Consider the following 18,297-nt stretch of genomic DNA (forward strand, 5'->3'; position numbering starts at 1 on the left):
TTTCTAATTTTAACATGTGGTTGAACCAGCAGTAGCACTCCTTAAATTTCGATACCCCCTTCCCTTTGTGTTCAAGTGGCTAGGATATAATACTACTACTACTACTCCATTTTTTTGTTTGCAAAATTAATCTCAATTTATAAGCAAACTGTTTATAAAATGATTATTTTCTACTTCACTGGTCTTTAGATATAACATCAATAATTCAATAATCTACTTTATGGCATTACATTTATTACTCTCAGCTAAGCTCAACTATGTGTTTTCACCAGCATGACTTTTTGCCTCATTGTATGGATATTTTCCTATTTTATCTCTAAGTATTTCATCCACTTGTTTCCTAAAATTCCCATCACAGAGGCAGTGACTTTGTCATGGTTCCCTGTTTTCTTAATAGTCAACTGGCACTCAGTCAACATTCTCATTGAGTGCCTTATCTATGAAGAGAAATGAAATTGCCCTTGCCCTGCAGGAGTGTCCAGTCTAGAGCAGATGATGAGTATATACCGACAGTGACTTCTCCTGGTGGGTCAGCTGCTATGTGAGGTGTAGGTAGCTTCCTACAGGAACACAGAACCCAGACTTGGAGCGGGAGAAGTTAACAGATGAAAGGAAACCCATACAAATATCTCTGACTTAAAGCCTTCATTTTGCAAGCTCTTTTATCATTCAGTATAACAGCACAGTGTTCATATTAGGTCTTTAAAAGCAGGGATGTCATAGATCTTCTGAGGCATTTTCTTCATGCACACGCTTTTTTGGGGGAAAACTCAACATAGCCAAAAAAAATACATAGTCTGTTATCTCTGAGAGAAAACTCAGGTCAGATTCCTTCCGTAATCTGCCACAGCTAATGAAACACTGACATAGAGAGAAACTGATTGGCCAATGAAAACCAATAAAAATAATAGGATGGAATTGGATAAGCATAGGACAAAATGCCTGATGTGAACTGTACTGACCTCTGATTAATCCCATGAGACAACTATAAAACCAGATGTTCCAATGACCAAAGGCACGTATTTAGTCTGATTCATTGTAACTCTTAAAAACCGTCCAAGGAGAAAGACCAGTTAGGATGTTGATATTCACATGCAGGCTCAGCCCATGACAACAATTGTACATTTTCATTCTAAATATGTACGATTATGAGTTCTTTACTCAAACTATATACCCTGATGTTTGTACTTCCAGAGGAGAGTTCTTATCAAACCCATCAAATTGTTGTCCCATGTTACAAAGAAATAAATTCAGTACCAACATCTCCTCAAAGATTTTCATTTTACTGCCTCTTTGATTTGTACAGCAGATATATCTGTACTATTAAAGCGGCACACACCATACACCCCTCTCTGCTCACTAAGACTCCACCTGCTTACAAAAATGTTTCCCTTCTTCTCCAGAAGAATAGGTGCTTAATGAAGATTTGTGTAAATAAGTTAATGAACTTATTAAATAATACCATTCTATATCAAGAGGGCTGCTTACACTGGTATTAATCAAATTCCTTATTTGAGACAATATAATTTTCTTGTGTTTAGATGAGATTGATAGATTTAAAATAGCTTTAAAAAATATCAGTGAGATAGCAAAGCCAAATAAGTGCTGGCAAGAATTCAGAAGGGGAATTGTTTCTTTTTAATAGCCTTTTCCTATGCTTACTGATACTTCTTACATTGTGCCATATTCTCCCAGCTTTATTGGAGTACAATTTAATTAGTCCATGTTTCAGGATTACTGAGTAGCTTTTCCTGGTCTGAGTAAATCAATGCTAAAGCACCTATCTTCTTCTCAGTGAGAAGCTTGGTATTTGGGAGACTCGCCCTTCATCTCTTTACTAAATCACACTCAGCAAGATTTCATTATATAATTTTTCTCATTATTAACTGGTTGTATTCTCCTCTTTCTAAAATATACGTATTATTTCTATAAGTGATGTTGCAAAATTCCCTTTTAAGAGCTTTATCACTGAGATATTTACATGAACAGAAAAGCAAATGTATTTTTAGTATTAGACCAAAAGTTTTCATTTTAATATTTTAAGGAGACTTTAAGATAGTGTGTACTTCAAAATAGCAAAAGAAAAAGAACACTTCACATGGTGTCTATGAGGAACTCATCGAACCAGTTAGAAAATGTCAGAGTTTACTAGGGCTGGTAAAACATTGAAGTCTCAAAGAAATTTGCATTATTTCTTGATATTGAAATTTGTTTTTATTATATGATTTTTAATTAATTCATCCTCATATTTTATTTGCTTTTAGCAAGTTTAAATGTTGTGCAGTGTTACATTTGTAATTTGTGAGCTTACATTTGATAATGGCACCTGTAATGAAGAAGTACTTAATTGCTGTTTCTTTCTTGACATGAATGGCTTCATCTGAACGGAAGATCAAGTTCAATATGCTATAAAGTGGTTCTCAGAATGTACTTCAAGGATGGGCCAAAACATTCACTTTTTCTTTCTGTTTCTTTCTATCATAAAATATTAAAATCAGAGCAAATAAATAGCTCTAAAATAAAGTGGAAATGCTACTGTTCCATGTGAATATTTTTTGCCTTTGGGGATTAGGATTCTTCAGAGCATTTAATAGTGGATATCTAAGGCCATGCTTCTCAAAGTGTGACCCCCAAACCATTAGCACTTGCATCATCTGGGATCTTGCTGGAAATGTACATTCTCAGGCCTCACTCCATACTACTGATTCAGTAGCCTGTACTTTAACAAGCCCTCCAGATAATTCTGACACCAGCTAAAGTTTAAGAGCCACTGCAGTGACACTTTGCTATTCAGAGTGTGGTCCATGGATCGGCAGGAACACCTGGACCCTTATTAGAAATGCAGGACATCAGGATGTCAGAAGTAGGACCTGCATTTTAACAAAGTACCCAGGTGATCCTTACGCATATTAAAATCTGATAGCCACTGCTCTGAGGGTTAAATCAAGAAACTTACCAGTGGGAGAGTAGCCTCTATTCAGAGGCATTTTGGAGGTTGTCAAAAAAGACCTCAATAGATACTTCACATTTGTATATTGCCTCTCAGTTTCCTCTGGAATAAAAAAAGGGGGAAGAAATGTGTAAACCTCTTGGTTGCAATGTTCAAAAAATGCATAAAGGTAAACTGTGTCTACAGTATGAGTTGGGGAGCAGGACTATTATCTGGGTAGCAGAGCTATTATCTATGTAATAAATCATATGTGTGTATATATGTATATACATATGCACATGTATCTATGTACTTATATATGTGTACACATATCCTACAATGACCTAGAAATATTAGGTGAATACAGTTTTCAGATCTAAATTATTTTGAAAATTCACTTTTAATGTACAAATAAATCTAAGATTTTTTTTGCCTTTTTTGTTTGTTTTGCATCTTTTTCTCTTAGATTACTTTCTACCTTTGAATTTAATTTTCTGTAGGAATCTCTTTAGGAAGCAGAGGAATTACAAACTTTCAAAGCTCTGTCTCATCCCAATAGAGTGATTATAACCATGCTAAGGAATCAGTAAGACAAAGCTGTCTGTGGGAGTGAGGAAGTTTGCCTCTTTGCAAGGATTTGGCCTTTTGCACTGACTACTGGTAGATCCAGTGGACTGGGAGGAAAGAATAGTTCACCAAGTAAAATCTCATTTGTAAAAATATTTTTAACATAGAAACACATGGAAATTAAAGGATTTTTAAAATCCTTTGAAATCTTTGCACAACAAACACCCCCATATGTAAATAGGACTGTCACTCGGTGTTTGTCCACAACTAGAGCTCCAGATGAACCAGTGTAGTGCGCGGTGACAGGAACAGCTGACTCATTAGCAGAGAGCAGTGAAAGGTAATTAACCCTGGGAAAAGTACAGCTGCCGTGCGGGCTGTTCCTTTCTGTAGGATCTGATTAGAAATTAGTGTTAAACCACTGATTCTTTTTTTTTTTTTTTAAAGACTTTCACTCTCAGGTGTGTCCCTAGAAAAGGTTCTCAAATGTATTTATATACAAAAGGGCTCAAATCTAAAAAGCATTTTCTGATAACAGTAGACACCTGTTTTCTTGTTGAGGGGGAGTTCTTTTGAATGAATACTATGTTTGACTATTCAAGATTGCTAGTACCCCAACCTATACTCCAATAGTCAGTATGTAAATTACTTGAAAGGATTGTTTTATATAGTTAATAAGCTGTAGATAATTGCCATTTAATTAAGTTTTCTCTTCTTTCTTTCTATTTTTCCTCTGACGATGTTTCTCATCAGTAGCAATGGAAACTCTCCAGTTCAAATCCAATGAATATTAGAGAAGGTAAGTAAAGACTATTTAAAAACAAACTTTACCCCCAAAGAGAAAAGATTCCTAACTTTTCGACAGCCTTTGAAAACTTGAGAAGTTAAGGAAATTGGTTTTAGGGGACAACTAAAGATGTTCAATATTTTTAGTGTTGGTATTATCATGCTAATTTGCAATTTTTTTTTTTTTGAGGATTGCATACGCTTGCTCATCCTGATTGTGATGTCACATGGCTCATATAAAGAGCATTAATACCTTAACCCAGTTAGAATTCATATATGTAGCTAAAGAATGTGGTAGACAGAATAATGTCTCCCCTTCCCCCAAGGGAAGTCTGTGTCCTAATTTCTGAACCCTGTGGATATGTTACCTTACAAAGCAAAAGGAGGGTGATGAGATTAAGAATTTAGTGATGGGAAATTATGCTGAATTATCCAGGTAGGCTCAATTAGTCATATATTCCATAAGAGAAGGGTAGGAGAATGAGTCAGGTTGATGCCACATGAGAAAAACTCAACTCAACCCACCATTGCTGGCTTTGACGACAGAGGAACAGAGCCATGAGCCAAGGAATTCAGCCACCTCTAAAAACTGAAAATGGAACGGCTCTCAGTTTACAGCCAGCAAGAAAACAGGGACCTCAGTCCTGTAACAGCAAGGAACTGGAGTCTGCCAACAGCCAAAATGAGCAAGGAAATGAATTCTTTCTGCCTCCAGAAAGGAGTGCAGCCTGATTTGGTTTTAGCCTAGTGAGAGTGTACCAGACTGTGGGCCTACAGAGCCATAAGAGAACATATTTGTGTTGTTTTAAGTCCTTAAGTTTTTAGAAATTTGTTACAGCAGCAATAAATAACTAATACAGCAGATGAGATACCCAGTAGATGGGATACATTTTACAGCTGGAAATATAAATCGAGTGAAGACTTTCCTGTGTGTGAACAAAGAGGAGAAAAAATTTCTCAAAAGGCCAAGACTGATATAGTCTGTAGAAGTTAGAATATTCATTTTGTAGATCCTAGAGATGTTTACCACCAACTCTGAGAATTCCATCTTTCACTTTGCCACACACCCCCTACACAAAACAAAACAAAACCACACACACACACACACACACACACACACACACACACACAATTCTCCACATGATATTTTTGTAAACACAGTGTATCATTCAAGGTGCAAATGAATACATAGCTTTATTGGAGTGTTTAGTGAGTCTGTGTTTAACTGAGTAAAGGCGAGTAGAGTGGAATGTCAGTGGATGGAAGGCAAGGTTCCTGCTGCAGAAAGAAAGCTGACCTGACGGTCCCAAAGTATGCTGAGCCCAGTGCTTAAAAGCTGACGGTTATCATGTGGAGTCTGGTTCTACCTCCTGCTACCTGCGTGAACACTGGGTAAGGTAGTAAGCTCACTTGGTTTCCTTTCTTCACATGTACAACTGCTAATACCTCCTTATAGGCCCATCGTGATAACTAAGGAAAAGTGCTTGTGAATACTCACACTAGTGCCTGTCACTTGGTAAAACTGCAGTAAAGGTGAGCTAAATTTATTTAGAAAGCACTGTGTCTCTTTACTATTTTGGTAAAAATAGTAGATTACCTTTGTCTTTCCTTGTGGCGAGTGCCATCTTACCTCCAAAACAAGTCATTAATCTATAGCATATGGATAAACCTTGGTTAAAATAAAATGTTTAAGTGCATAATAGTCAGGACATTCTGGCACATTACAAGTAAGAAAAGTGAGAGATTAAAAACTAGGAACTGGATCTCATTTAAACAAATTAGAGATCTTCCTAGATGGTTTTCTTCCCAAATTTGAAAAAATTAAGACTATATTCTAATTTTATCTTTGGCTTTTATTCTCACAAAAGGGCCAATTTAAATCATAAACTATAATTTTTCATATAAATTCGATAAAAGTAGACATTAGGGAAAATCTGGCCATAAATTCTATTACATTTCATGCTTGTTCTCCTTTGCATTTGGGGATCTGACATTTCAACTTAGGGGAAGACAAAAGTGTAAAGTCTCCTTAGCTGGCATAGCAGTGAGACAAAAATCTATAGAGTCCCAGACGCTGTGTGTCTGGGATGTTTTGTATTAAAATACAATTGATAGAACAGTATCTCAAGCATCAGAAGAGTATTATTTTTGGTTTACTTAATTCAATAACCCTGTATTGAGCACCTACTCTGTCCACAGCATTACGTTGTAGTAACAGGACAATAAGACACAGCCTCTCACTTCCATGAGCTATAGTGGCATGGAGAAGATCAGATGGACATGAGTGATATAATATCAGGCACAACAGAGAAATCAAGATGAAGGTGCCATCAAAATCCATTCAGTCCAGAGTTCTGCGAGATGCTCTCACTTAATCCACTACTTGAGTGACGGATCACATTTTTGCAGAAAGAGTTTGCAGTTCTGACACTGAAGGGGAAAGTTCCTTGGAAAATTACAAATGATCAGATTCTAAGCATTTAATTTTAGCTATTTAATTTTCACCATCCCGTCTCCTTTGACCCTTATGTACCTATAGAAAATATGGCTTTAATACATGGTCAGACGGGCCAACTACAATTTCAACCATTTGTATCTTTCCAATTGACCTTTGGGACATTTATTTTAGTCAAAGTTCTCTAAATCTCTGTAGGGATGAATTCTTGAGGAAACATCATTTTCTACAAGCTTATCCAGTCTGGTCCCACTGTGCCTCTGCCTCCCTCAATAATTAGGCTTTCCACATCTCACTGGAATCCTCAGTTTCCTGGTTTGTACTTGTGACGACAAGAGTCACGCTTCATATATCTTTACATGCTCACTCTTTGGCATGGAGCAATCCATTGGTTGATGTTCAATAAATGTGCATTAAACCAGTAATAACTAAATTTTTTAGAAGGATACTTTTATTAAAAGAATCTATTTAAATTAAGCATTGCATTGAGAATAAAATCCAAGGTCATTCTGCAAAAATCCAATGTGCCATTGGCCTCAACAATTGAGGGTCATGTCAATTTTTTTTAATATGTTTCAGTAGATTCTCCTATTCCATATTTTGTAGTCAGGCAATGAAGATAAATGGCCTTATTCTTTTAATTTAAATTTACAGAATATGGTAAAAATATTTATGAAAAATGGTTATTGTTGGGAAAAACAGCAGACTTGCTGGGAAAAAAAATCTAAAAATCTCTTTAAAATGGGTCAGGAAAATGAAAAATGTCTAAGCCTAAATATCAAGCATACTGTGTAACAATCTATATAATAAAATAGACTAAGTAGAGAAATTTCCCTTTACATAATAAAAATTTTCATTTTTGAATCAACAAGTGCTCTTTGAACTTTATTACAAATGTTTTGACATTATAAGATTGTTTAGTATAGTTACTCAAAATAGCACATTCAGTGTTGCAACACAAGCCTTGAAGTTAAGTGGTTAGTTTAATAAAACAGAGTTTCCATAGTTACCACAGGAGAACAGAGGATAACTTTTATTTCTTTGGCAGTCAGGAAGGAGCTTTAGAAAAAAGATGAAGCAAACAGATCCAAGCAGCTTCATTATGTGGAACTTTGCACCTGATTGGCTTTTTAAAAGAGGAAACTCTTGATATTATGGAAATTAAACTTTTTCCCACTTAAATGTATAGCAGCTCATTAAGAAATATGAATACATCCTTTCTCTGGGCATTTGAACGAGATTTTGAGTCAGAGGGAAAGCTCGCTTAATAAGATATCCCTATGAGATATATTTTTGCTCAAGGTGTTACCTTAATAAACCATCCTGTAGAAAAAGTGGCTAAAAATGCCATTTTAGAAGATGGCAGTGCCATCCTAGATGCTCTACAGGACAGAGCATACAATCTTGGGGCTAACATTTTATTGAAAGGCCTGATGGAGGGGAAGTGGAAGCCCATGCTGGTGAAGATGTCTCTTTGTGCCAGCTTCATTGTTTTCTCAGTGTTGCGTTGAGATGTGCTCTCTCGGAGTGCTAATGGAGGTCACTTTCGGCGTTGTCCTCTGCTGTGTTCGCCCAAGGAGTTCTTCACAGTTGACTGTTGAGAAACAAAATGATGTGGTTTCAAGTATCTCACCTTCAGCTCCTGAGCCTTTAAAGCAGCAGTGATTAACAGGACTTTTACAAAGTTCCTATGTAGTTACAAGGACAGTTTCAATCTTCTGTCATTTTTTTGCATTAGCTATGATTATGCTTTTACCACAAAAATGCATTTGTTTTAAAGGTAACAATACAGACTAGGAGAATAGCTTATGTTTCATCTATATTTATCAGCACTCACTGTACATTTGTGTCTTCATTACCAGGAAATATTAAGGGACATTGTGCCATCTATTCCTGTTTACAGTTTATTATGCAGAGATAGGAAACACTTAGCATGTAAAATGAATGTAGAAATTATTCCTGGATAGAAACACGGACATTTCCCACTCGTTGGCTCTTTCTCCTCCATCACCGGATCAGAGTGTAATTGTCAGTAATCAGGCCTGCTTGCTGCTGATAAAACCACTCTGAATGCTAGCAGCCTTCTTTGTGTGATGACTCAATTATTCCAGAAGTGCCTCATCAAATCTGCCCCATCAGCTGGGCTAATAAATAAGGAGAAGAAACTGGCCCCCCAAAGCAAATTATAAATCCATTTGCATTAACCATTTCGCTGGTCCATGATCTAGGCAGAAATAAGCATGGCAGATTGTGTTAAGCTTATTTGAATATGTTTATAATGTTTACAGCATGCAACTTTTTTTTTTTCCCACAAGGTGTTGGAATTATCAGTCATGAATGGCATCTAAATGCAGTTATGTTAATTGCGGCAAGGCTTTAAGTATCTTTGAGGGCTATTTTGTTACTTAAATCAGGTGAAAGTTAAATCCTCTTGCAGGGAGAAATATGGGTGTTGCACAAGTTTTTGGCATTGCTTTCTAGTTCAAGGAGAAGAGGCTTGTGTTTAATTTTTGCCTGTACTGGAAGGACAAATACAAATACTATAGTGACTGCTGGTACAAGTACAATGACTTCATATCTATCACAGTGGAAGCCAGAAGTTATTCTGATGCTCTGTATGACTTCAGTAATTTGCAAAGCAAAAATTGCATTTTCTGGGAGGAGATCAGAGTTGCCATAGCGCTCCCTGTACTTAGAATTCCTTGAAAGATTCTAGAGGACAGAGATTTCAAAAAGCCAGGCAAACCAGTAAAAATCAATTAAATCCATTCATGGAAATTTTGTACATTGACAAATCTTATTTTTATTCTTTTAAAATGACAAACTCTGCTGAATAACAAGAAGGCCTTTTTTTTTTTTTTTTTTTTTTTTTCAGTATTTGAACTTCAATCATCAGTCAGGGAAGCAAAAAATGTTCCAAATGGATCATGAAAGGCGATTTCATTGCTAATATCAAAGAATCAGTCTTGTTGAATATGTGATGATTGAAAATCCAGACATTCTCCCTGAAAGTAAGCAATACCATTGACCCACTTTGCCAAGGGAGCTGGTTTTCCTACAGAATATTTCCAGTTTTGCTGAAGCTCTTTCTCTACCACTGCTGTGATCAGGAGTTGAATAGAGGCTGATGGTAAAAGTAAAGCTTGTGGCCAATAAACAATATTTTTCTTTTCCTAAACTAACTTAAAAGAAACTCACTACTTCTCTTCACTGGCTCCAGCCAACGAAGCACATCCCCTAATATCAACCTGGAGAGTTAGGCAGAAGAAAGCCGTCTGACTTTGACAACGTAAATATACATTGGCGATAGGCTGACATAATTTTTATGCACCAATTTTTATATATGCAATCTCTAACTATGACAGAAAAATCAATTCTATAGTTCATTGATTAGAAATTCAAAAATAGGGGGTTTCGGGCGCCTGGGTGGCTCAGTGGGTTAAGCTGCTGCCTTCGGCTCAGGTCATGATCGCAGGGTCCTGGGATCGAGTCCCGCATCGGGCTCTCTGCTCAGCAGGGAGCCTGCTTCCCTCTCTCCCTCTCTCTCTCTCTCTGCCTGCCTCTCCATCTACTTGTGATTTCTCTCTGTCAAATAAATAAATAAAATCTTTATAAAAAAAATAGGGGGTTTGGAGTTTCATTAGACATTTAATGGAGCTACATGGCAACTGAGAAAATAAGGAACTTGACTGTCCAGGTTAAGTTATCATTAAGCTTTCTACAAAATTTAACTCTAAGTTAAAACATACTGCTGATTCATATAAAAATAAACTTGGAAACTATAGACTGTAAAGGACTTGCTTTACCATTCAAAAAAGTTAAACTGAGCCAGGTTAACCCTCCCCCCCCCCCTTTCTCATCATTCTACCTGATGAACAATTGTTGAAGATTTTAATCTTTGAAAAATGGTCAGGAGATTAAGACTGTTAGAAGTTGTGGAGACATGGCCTCAAAGGATAGCAGTGCTAGGGTAAATATGCTGGCATTCTTCTGTTTTTATCTTACTCTTTAAGAAACTAACTCTGAGAGTGATCTCTGCAGCCTGTATTAACATTTTAAACTTCCGAGAAGTTCCTGCCATACATTTCCATCCTGACTGAAATACAACACTCTGGTTCCATTGGTGAGAAATTCCAAAAAGAGATTGGTGGTCATGGTGAGCTCCTTTTAGTTATTAGTTAAAGGGCTACAAGTGTGACATAGCTTTCTTATTAAATTTATTGGCTCTATCATCAGATTTTTTACTTTGAGTGTAGTTCAGAGGATTTTAAAAAAAAATATTGTGTTTTTTGGAACCACAAATACATCTGTGGTTCTCTCTGTCAGGATACGACTGACATACACATCATATCACTTTAGGTCATTTACTCCCTCCCAACCCCAGACTGCCAATAGAACATAGTCTGATATACCCTTTTAAAAAATAACACAGCAGATTCATTCTAATGCATCATTGGTTGGAGGAACTGTCTTTTTCAGAAGCAAGTAGTCACCCATGAAGCAGCTGTAAAGAACTGAGAGGCCCTAATTATTGGCATATAGTAAAGCAGACAAATGAAGCACTTTGTGATGACTCCATTTAACAAGTAAAGCCATGTCTTAATTAGACAGCACATTTGAGGACCGTGTAGCCCATTAGGCTACTAACACTTGGGTAATTGTCATCTGGTTTTTATCTTTTAAGATTGCCATTTCATAAAAATGTGAGCTTTAATGAAAAAGTGTTCATCCTGGTAGTGGGGCTAGAACTAATGGTCTTGCCAGTTGTGGGAACTTGGTCAAGATTCCAAGTCTTAACAGTTCTAGAATGTCTGTTTTCTATGAATATATTAGCAAGTCCTGAAGTTTTACAAAATGATTCAAGACCAGTGAAAGAGACTGAAGTATGGCAATTAATAAAAGTGGGTTTTTAAAGGTATTCTCTTGCTGTACTAATAGGACACATGTAAGGAACAGAGGGAACCAAATTCTGTGGAAGATTCCTTTTGGTAGCAGCCAAGAGTGTGTTTCCAAAAAACGGGATTGGAGGGGGGCCTGGGGGTGGAGTTGTTAATGATAGACACATGGGATAGGGAGCCTCTAACGGGCTCGAATTTCCCATTTGTATTTTGGTGTACTTGGACTTCTCGAGCCCCTTTGTGTCAAATCATATTTCTAAACTTATATTTTGCTGGCGCCCTCTGCACACTTCTCCAAGTTGATCTCAGCTGTGCTGCCTTAACTCTCCTCCCTAGGGAGGGGAGAGACAGCAGATGGGGTTAGGGCAGAGGGCTGATGCATCTGACAGCAAACGGCCGGGTTGTTGAGTGGAAGCTGCGAGCGTCAGGAAGCTACTTTTCCCCTGAGAACCAACTAACCACTGAAGAAAGTTGAAAATGAGCCCTTTGAGAAACGCTATTAAAAGTAGTAAAAAATTGCAATTGTGCAGATGATGTGCTGCTGTGTGCTTATTCGGATGCTAATGAGTTTGACATTAGGGAACTCAGAGGGTTTACAGCTACTCCCTTATGTGATTCAGTTCTTTATTGGCAATCTTTGAGAAAATAAATGGAAAATGTATTGCTAATAAATACATAACACGATAGGGTATTAGACAAAAAGCCATTACTTTCAGGATTTAGAAAGAGCTTTGCTCACCAGTGTGACTGTTTTCCAGGATCTTTTGTTTTAGGTTAGAGTGTGGCAAACAAAAGGGAATAGGCAGGTGGAAAGCTTCGGGACTCTTTCTGAACTGAGAGTGAAGTAGAATCAGCCAAATGCCATTTGTACAGAATGACTTTTTTTTTTTTTCCCCAGTTGCACTCAAACACAAACTAAGAATTCCCAAGCTCCTGTGCCCCTTTCCAATTCTGACATCATGTTCAATAATCTGCTCTATCACTTGAGAGAGTTTTATACCTATTTTTCCCCAGGAACAGTTGATGACTTGAGTTGAAGAAGAGCTGCTTAATGTCTGGTCAAAGCTTACAAGCAATACAGAAATCTATGGTTAAAAAGCCACGCACTTCAATCTACTGCAAGGGGTAAAATACAGGAAGATAGAAATCTTCTGCAAGGAAGGTTGGTAGCTTGTGTTTTAAAATACCAGAACTGCCAGACATACACATTTTAGATGTGCATTGATATACGTGATATTTGTATAAATAGTCCTGCTCTAGGATGCTGAATGTACTATGCTGAATTTCAAAGTTTCCTCTCAAAGGCCAAATGGTCTGAAGACAGATTATCTTCCCATTCCTGGGACAAAATAAAGGTGAAGCAGCTCTCTGTGGTATGTCTGAATGCAGAGTAAAACAAGGGTAAATCGTTTCTATGAAAAGCAAGATAAAATATTGGCAAAAAGAATTACGAGCATTATTTGAAAGTCTCATTCAAGAGAGCTCTTAACAAGAACAGGATGAATTTTGAACCTGTCTTTTGTGATTTCTTGAGTAGAGTACTTTCCAAATCTTGTCTGAACTTCTTTTGGTGGTTAAAAATAAGAATACTAATGATAATAGTAAAAATACTAGTAGATAATACTATCCAATTTCCCTACCAAATTGAAGACATAATATATACATATATAGTTTAGTAATTAAGATGAGAATGAATTTGACTACCTTTAAAAATATAAATGTCTTTTACTCATTGATATTGTAGTATACAATTTTTCGTTCTGTCTATGGTAGAGCCCAACCAGATTACAGGTAAAAGTGTTAATGCATTATTGTTCACTTCATTGTTTACTACTGATCTTCTGTTTAATTTTATACTCTTTCCTCCTTTTAATTTTGATCTTAATAGAATGAATTTAAGGACTTCTCACTGAGGTGGACAAAGAAATTTTGTCACTTTGACAGAGCAGGGCAAACCAAGTTGGCAGACAAGTTACCTGAAGAAAAAGAGAGGTAAGGCAACATTTTGTGTTGAAATAAAATGTATCCAATCAAGGCATTTATATAAAAGCTCTCCTTTATAACAGCACTTGGTGGATTTGCATTGAAAGGAATTTATTGATAGTGCTGAATTTGGATTTGGAATTTTGTCAGAAGCATGATCATTTTAATATTTAAAAATATTAAACAGGTAGAGTCCTTTTGCATATTGATTGGTTTATATTATTTATTCATACATGTTTACCCCTAAAGAAAGCTTCAGCATTAAAATTGTCTTTAAAAATACATTTAAATTCATTTGTATTAGGAATCAGTTTACTGAAGGATTAAGAATAAATAAGAGATAGTTTAAAAGCATGTTTTTAAAAGCATTGTAGATGACTTCTGAAGTTAATTCCTACAAACACTGGAAAGTAAAGAATTAAGTTGTCCTTGGGAAAAACCTATTAAAAATAATTTATCTCTATATGAAGTAGCTTGTCTTCCAACAATTACATATTTGTACACATACATCTTAATATAGCAGTAAGAAAAAAAATTCTTAAGGCCCTTTTAGGGTATTATTTAACCCATGTTGTCTTTAAACCGGGCATATTTTAAAAAATACACAAAAAGTCTCCTAAAACATAAAGCTGGCGATTGCCCCCTTATATCACAAAGCTGTGACTCAGAGGCCGTGGTACGGCGACTAATAGAAATCCTTGGCACACGTTGGCTACCTAAGGGAATAATAGAACTATTTGCTGGAGTCGTTTGGCAAAAGGACACAAACATATGGCTTTGGTTTATATTCAGCTTTGCCAGTTGTGTGAAGTTACAGGATGAAGTCGACAAAGCAGTGACAACTCAGAAATGAAAAATGAAACTCAAAATAGACGAACTTCCTTATAAAGCGACTCAAGCTTGTCTCAGGTCGAAGATTTCTTTTACTGGAGTGCATTTCCAAGTGACTCTGGAAATCCCTGTGAGAATCACTTCCTCTAAGGGGAATGGGAATGAAATTGGCTCTCAGAAAGAAGAGTTTTCCAGAGAACTGCACTTGATCTGATGGTGGACTGAGTCTGTTTCTTCCTTAGGTGTAGTTTTTGTAGGTTGGGAAAGATTAGGGCAGGCAAGAGAGGTATTCTAAATCTAAAGGGGACACATCATTCTATTCCTTAGCTTTCTGTGCAGAACCAAAGATAGTATAATAAGAAACATATAAGTAGGAACAGGGAGTTGGAATCAGAGATAAAGATAAAGGATTCAGAAAATTTTCATTTTTTCTAGAATAAAGGACTTAGAGAAGGTAGAGAAAATTAATATGATATCTTGAATGATGCAAAAAACCAGTTTTTATTAGTTTACATTTTTTTAAAATTCATTTTTTGATGTCTTCTTTCTGAGCAAATAAGAAACATATGAAAATAAAACCAGAAAAGTAAAAAGAGAGTTAAAAGAGAGAAAACAAATACTTGAACATTCCATCTCAATATTCTTTCAACAAGAAAACTATTCTTTTAGTATTAGAACTCATGTTCCCCATCCATTCCCTGTATAAGAGGGAGACAGCTTTTGCTGCCGTTTTGGGCTGATCCAAACCTGCATTTAAAAGAAAATGATGCCAGAATCAGCAAAAGAAAGGGCACTCAGTGTAAGGTTCTTTGTTCTTCAATCTGGCCAAATTTCATTCTAAGATACTGGCATCCTCCAGTTGTTTCATTTTCTGGGCTTAGCCCTTTCCAACTTCCTGAGTTTCTCTTTGTTATTTTTTTTTTTAAATTGATTTTTGTAAAGGAAGCATCCACTGAGGATAAAAGACTCCTCATGGAGAGGACCCCAGGACCTCTTCTCAGCAGCCATAGAGCTTCCTCTCTCCATTGCCACGTGTTCCCTGGGATTGAAATGACATCTAACAAGAGTCATGTGGCACAACCTACAAAAATGCATTGCCAGTCCAAAACTCTGAGGAGGGAAACACAATGAAATCTTGTTATAAATGGAAATTATTGCAAGTTGAGTGTATGTGAAGGACTTCTCAAATTAAAGATAGTTACCATCATAAGATTATGTGTAAGTAGAGTATGAAGTTTAATTGTATCAGGATTTTGAGAAGTTGTGCTCAAAACATTATGATCACTATGACTTTTTATATTAATGTAACAAATTCAAGATTACTCATACATATTTGTATCCATCTTATCTATCATCTATCTATCTATTTACCTATCTAGGACACCAGTCTAGTCTATAGTTCTGTTGAAAGGAAAAATAAAACTTCAACATCACCAAGAGATATTTTTTTTATCCAGTTTTTAAGAAATGATTAAATATATACTTGGAGAATTTTTTTTTTTTTACCATTAGGTTTAAATAGGATTTTGAGTAAAAAATAAAATCAAAGGGAACTAAACTTCCTCACATAGCAGTAATTTGCTAGTGTGACTGAAAACAAAATTGATTTTATAAACTTTGTGTCCTGTTCCTTGAGGCTCTCCTTTCTACAAACCAACAATTTCAGGACTTTCTCTTCAGCTCAGAGGAAGGCTCCTGATCTATACACTGGGTGATGTGGACAGGAGATCTGCTGATTGCCCCTGATGTGAGGGCCAGTAAGAAAATATGATCAAGTAAAAGCAAGGAGGAATTTCCAATGGGTACCTGAATATAGGTTGCAAGTATATAAGGATGTTAAGTAACAGGTTTCCAAATTCAACTAAGTAGTTTAATTTCATTTTTATGTTCATTTTTCCTCTTCATTATCTATCTATTTACTTCTTATTGGATCTTGCATATCCTTCCTGCAAGTTTCACTTCTTTGCCTTCTTTATCTCATAAGTTTCTTTCCCTCTTGCCATTTTTCCTCGTATTAACTCCTCTTCCCAGAGAATGAAATCTTGTAAATTTTTTTTTCATGGCTTTATTATGAATACCAGGTAAGAACCACTTTTTTCTCCTTTTCACATATTTGTACATAAAAATCTTCATACTTATAGGTTAAGCGAATTTTCTTAAAGTAGTTTGAGATTAGGAAAAACAAATGGCAAAACGTATTTTTAATATTTTATCTCTATTGAGAAGTAGATTATCAGAGCCAGGAGGAACCCATTATAGGAATCCCAGAAAATATCTTGACTTGTTCCCATTCATAAACAACAAAATGAGATAAACAAAGGTTCTAAGAAACCTCAAGAAGGACAGTTGTTTTTTTTTTTTTTTAAGGAAATTAGATCTCTGTTTTGAGAAAGGAAATGACTCATTAAGATTTGCCAGATTCAAAAAAAAGATTTGCCAGATTCATTAGAGACTTGTCAATAGCATTTGGGACTTCCGCAGTAAAAATGATCAAGTCTCCTCTTAGAACAGAAAAAAAAAAAAAAAAATGTTCCCAGTGAGAAGTGTAGTTTCCCATATTGTAGCACATATTAGTTAGGTCAGTCTCCTGAATCACACCATAGCCATGGGCCTTCTCTATAGGTCTAGAAGAAGTTTAAAGAATGGGAATTTCACCCCCACCCCTGCCCTGCCATACTTACCCCATGCACTGAGGTAGAAATCTCTTTAATGCACCATTCCCAGGAAAAGGTACTCACTGAATATGAAGTTTGACTTTTAAAAAATTAAGTCCAATTATTGGGAGTTTATTAAAATCCACAAGAATAGTCCATATAAAAGAATAGTTAGAAATCTCTCCTCCCGTATATAAGTTTTTAGAAAACAAAGTCTTATCTTCAGATTGAGATCTGTCAGGAGAGCAAGCCATCTCATGAATGTTAAAAACTTCCACCCCTGAAAAGAAAGCACATTGCTTTAGGTTTCTGATCTTCTTCTGAACTTAGTAACTTCTATTGTTCTTTGGTTGTGAAACAGAGAAAGAATTTGAAATCAATGGATTATATATTATGATCTCAATCCAATTCACTCATATAACTTGACTCACAAGTTAAATTTAAAAACTTAGCTTTATGAGTTACCAGTCTTTAAAATGTTTACATAGGATATATATGCTGTACCACCAAGAGGACAATAGCACCACGAAATGCAATTATGAGACTAGCATTCCAAGCATAATCAAGCGGAGGTCCATGAATATTTATGCATTCTTTCCAATGACTTTATGGGGGAGGCAGCTCATGGGGTGGCTGCAGACCCGTCAGGTCCAAGGGAATAGCTGAATTGCAAAATAGAATTAGTCTTAAAGCTGTTATAAGGAAGGCTACATTTAAGTAGTTTTCTAAAACTTTTATATGTACCTGCCGGCACTGTTTGCAACCTGTATTTCAGTTTTGGTAAAGAAACTCATGGAGTTCAATCTTCACTTGCCTTTCAGGAGAGATTTTTCATATTGGTTAGGGAGAGCTCATAGCACCTGTGTGGCAGGAAAATATTAGAGTTGTGTTGAGTTGGTACTCACCCACGGGAGTAGTCTCCTCAGAAATAGTTGGTGTTTTTCATTGTTTTAATCCTCCTGCTGCTGATCTCTCTTAACCGAGTTACTCATTTAACACATGGAGGGGAGTTTGCTTGAGTTGAGCCACTTTATATGCAACAGAGATACTCATGATGGAGGAGGATTTCACAAAGCAGTGCTCACCATCCTGAGTAAACCAACCCATTTTAATCCTAGGCAATGTCGCATCTGTCATAAATACATGTGGTTTTAAAAGAAGGAAAATCTACAGGAAAAAAAAATCACCTCTCTT

At 36.2% G+C, this 18,297-nt stretch overlaps 1 protein-coding gene across 8 annotated transcripts in view; it reads left to right on the plus strand.

The window, feature by feature from the left end:
* Positions 1 to 18,297, plus strand: part of ST18 (ST18 C2H2C-type zinc finger transcription factor) — a 336,134-nt gene that overhangs the window by 216,154 nt on the left and 101,683 nt on the right. For 6 of the 8 annotated variants that reach the window (XM_082720103.1, XM_082720102.1, XM_082720105.1 and 3 more), the window contains 3 exons: positions 4,253 to 4,295; positions 12,650 to 12,797; positions 13,524 to 13,627. The gene's annotated coding sequence lies outside the window, so the exon portion shown is untranslated. Of the gene's footprint in view, positions 1 to 4,249; positions 4,296 to 12,649; positions 12,798 to 13,523; positions 13,628 to 18,297 lie in introns of all 8 variants that reach the window. The other 2 variants (XM_082720104.1, XM_082720106.1) reach the window with 1 other exon arrangement.

Source organism: Mustela nivalis, assembly GCF_964662115.1.
Source record: "Mustela nivalis genome assembly, chromosome: 2".
Classification (NCBI taxonomy): domain Eukaryota; kingdom Metazoa; phylum Chordata; class Mammalia; order Carnivora; family Mustelidae; genus Mustela; species Mustela nivalis.